Consider the following 4,041-nt stretch of genomic DNA (forward strand, 5'->3'; position numbering starts at 1 on the left):
TGAACCGGAAGTCCAATACTCGAGTATATATATGTGTGTATATATATATATATATATATATATATATATATATATATATATATATATATATATCAACGAACCGGAAGTCCAATACTCGAGTATATATATATATATATATATATATTGAATTCGAGCACTTGTTTAGATTTTGGCTTATGTACCTACTTCGATGGAGAAACATTATATGTGTGTGTGTATTTATTCTTTGCGGAATGTTATCCTCATGTTCATTGTTGTTTTTGTTTCCCAACGTTTCGACCAACTCATCCACCGGCCTTCTTCGGGTGATTAGCTGATTGAATACACAAATAATGAATACTCATCTCAAAATATTACAAAATACAAGGCCGATAGCCATTAGTCGCGTGCTATCGTGTAATGAATGAATACGTGCATGTAGGATTGACATGAAATTCTTGAAGATAAACTAAAATGACCGAAAAATGGGTTGAAATGACTTAAATAAATAAAAAATAAATGACTTAGAATGACTTGAATGACCTTAAGAATGACTTGAATGCTTAAAAATAACTGGAATTCTTCAAAAACAACTTGAATGATCTGATTACTTGAATGGCTTTGAGACTGACTGGTTGTAAAGTGGGTGATTATTTTATATTAAATTAATACAGAAAAGTGATCCTCCACTTTATATCACAAAGTTAGAAACATAAGTACAGCATGTAATAAGAACAGATACTACACTTTGAGATATTAAATCTTTTATTCAGGCAAAAAATGAACATGAACAAAAAACTTAGGCACAAGGCCAACTCAAAAGGGAGCAGATGAGGGTCGTTGGTCATCCTTGTCACTCTAGAAAAACAAAAGTTTCTCTTCGCTAGAATCTTCTTTCACCATAATACCGCATTCGCCCTTCCGTACTTGGGGACGTCCTACTTAGCACCCAATTGTTTAAAACATTTTTTATTTCCGTGTAAAAACAAAAAAAGATAACAACAATGATGATACAATCATTCATTTGTGTCGAGGGCGGGGGAAAAAAATACAAAAGTGGTTGGTAGGACCCTCCCAACCTCGTCTAGTTTTTCCACTTTGGTTTGTAAAGGAACCTGGGCTCCTGCAGGCTAAGTGGAGATGCTCTATAGATGGGACGAAAGGTAGAAAAGAAAATTTTGTGGGTGAGGGATGGGGAGTTAGTGATTGATTTCTTTCCCTCCAAGATGGGCGAAATTTAGAGTGAGGGGTGAAAAGACACTTTGATCTTGGCCAAACGGCGAAGAAAAGCTTAAAAAGCTAAGAACAGCATCTATTAACAACAGACCTTTGATCTTAACCAAAAAGGCCAAGCACAAAAGTGTTACGGACAGACCGACCGACCGACCGACCGACCGACCGACCAACCGACCGATCGACCGACGGAGTGACTTATAGAGTCGCATACACGCGACTAATAATATGATATAATATAATATAATATAATATATATATGTGTGTGTGTGTGTGTGTGTGTGTGTGTGTGTGTGTGTGTGTGTGCGTGCGCGCGTGTGTGCGTGCGTGTTTGTGTTTGTGTGTGTCGGTGTGCCTGTGTGTCGGTGATTATAGGCAGTTGGAACAGGAATTTCCATTGAACGTAGCCAAGTTTCAAGAGAAGTTCCTGTTGGCAGAATCTCCCTCGGAATTCCTCAAGCGATTTGGTCTGATGAACGCAAGACGAGAAACAGTGATGGAATTGATGGCGGCGAAGGAGGGGAGCATAAAGAGGTTGGGTAGATAGTTCAATTGAATTAGACGTCGCGCTATCATGAGTGTGGGATTCGCCTGCCATTTCGAAGGCATCAAAATAACCTCGCTGTTTAACTCTGATACAGATTCCCTCAATAAAAGAATAGAGATATTAGTCTGCTTGATGCATTTTGTATAAATATGTGTGTTTATGTATTTATTTATCTTATGCTTCCGCCTGTATGTCTGTCTATCTGTCTGTCTGTCTCTCTGTCCTTTCCACTTTTCTCTGAAACTACCGAGACGATCTTGCCGAAATTTTGTGTAATCCTTTGTTATGATAAGGTGCAACGGACTAAGTATTATGACATCTGTTTGATGCACAGTAAGAGATTCATAGGGATTAATAGAGATTTATAAGAATTAATAGGGATTGATCACCACAATACTAAAATTCTTACATCCTTATCAGAAACTACTGGCCCGATGTATGTCTGCTTAAAACTTTCGACAAAGGCGACAAATTTTCACGAGATCGATATCGTTTTGAAGCTCGACCCTTCGGACGACAAATATTGAAAAATTGGCTAAAGACATTAATTCCTTCGCCCTCAACTGGGCACTTTTCCACAGGGAGGGGGTCTCTTTTTAAGCCGATATGTTCGTAATTCATCCCCTCTCTCCGATTGACTAGCCTTAATTTAATCTTTCGCCACTTCCGATTTGGCGATGGGTGCAATACAATCGGCATCGAGACTGCGTGCCTACTGCCACTTTTTTTTTTTTGCTCAACACACATCGCCAAACACCTGGGCAACGCCGGCACCCAAGCTAGTATATAATATAAATCTCACCTGTCTGTTTAAATGTATATATCTATGTATGTATGCATGCCTAAAACTTTCGACAAAGGTGACAGATTTTCATGAGATCGGTATCATTTTTAAGTCCGACCTTTCGGACAACAAATATCGAAAAATTGGCTAAAAACATTAATTCCATCACCTTTATCTGGGCACTTTTCTACAGAAAGGAGTCGCTTTTTTCGCCGACATTTTCAAAAGTTATCCCCTCTTATCGATTGTCTAGCCTTAATTTAAACCTACGTCACTTCCGGTTTGGCCATGGGCACAAAAGCTAACGCGTCACGTTTTTTTTTTCTTTTTTTTTCACTTTTTCCCTTCTTTGCGGTACGAGTTCGATCCTGCCTGCCTATTACCACTTTTTTTTTTTTTGCTCAACACATACATCGAAACACCCGGGCATCACCTGGCACCCAGGCTAGTATGTATGTATGTATGTATATCTCGCAAAAACTTTCGACAGAGGCGACGGATTTTCACGAGAACGGTATCATCTTGAAGTTGGACCCTTCGGATGACAAACATTGAAAAATTGGCTAAAAGCATTAATTCTTTCACCCTCAACTGGGCACTACTCTAAAGAGAGGGGTAGCAAAAAAACCGTTCCTTCATGACAATTTAGCCATACATGCATGCGCAAAAACGTTCTTTCTTGAATTAGTTTAAAAACAAACCAACCTAATACAGCTTACGCGGCCATAGACCATTCGGGATAGTAGCAGTGTCACTATGTTAAGATTGTACGTTCGAGCTGAGATATCAGATACTTTTTTTTTCGATTTTTAAAGTTTTAATCTTGAAACAGAGTTATTTATGCTATTTTTCCGTTCGTTTTTTTTTTTTTAATTTTTTCATCACGTTCGCTGTTTTTTTTTTTTTGTTTTTGTTTTTCCGGTTTTTTAAAGAAGTTTTTACATCGTTCGCTTATTCTTTATTTTTCATCACGTTCGTTGTTTTTTTTTTTTTTGTTATAATAATATTTAAACAGGGTTATTAAGTTCGCTTATTTTTTTATTTTCCATTTTGTTTTGATTTAACCCCCCCTCCACACACACGCACCCCCAAACCCTCGGTAAACAATTGGACGGCAGGTAGAAATAACGCAAGAACGTTTTACGTTTTACGGCACAGAGACTGAAAATATGTCAAAAATATAAATCCGTGCGATCGGCACAATTTTACTTGGCGGAAATGATTACATTGAGCGCCAAAGTGAGACAAGAAATTATTCACACATATCTTGTGAAATCACCGTATTGCACTAGAGTCACGTTGCTTGCTGAACTTATAGAATAAGGTAATAAAGAGTCACGTTGCTTGCTGAACTTATAGAATAAGGTAATAAAGCCATAAACGACCATTACGAAGTTTGACCATTTTCTGTTTCAATTCTCAAAGTAAATGCGAGGGAAAGGAAAAGGTAAAAAGTTGACTGTACGTTTTTCTTTCCCAAAAGATAAAAAAATATTTA

This window comes from Euprymna scolopes, chromosome 28, assembly GCF_053919585.1.
Source record: "Euprymna scolopes isolate OS-2025 chromosome 28, ASM5391958v1, whole genome shotgun sequence".
Lineage (NCBI taxonomy): Eukaryota > Metazoa > Mollusca > Cephalopoda > Sepiida > Sepiolidae > Euprymna > Euprymna scolopes.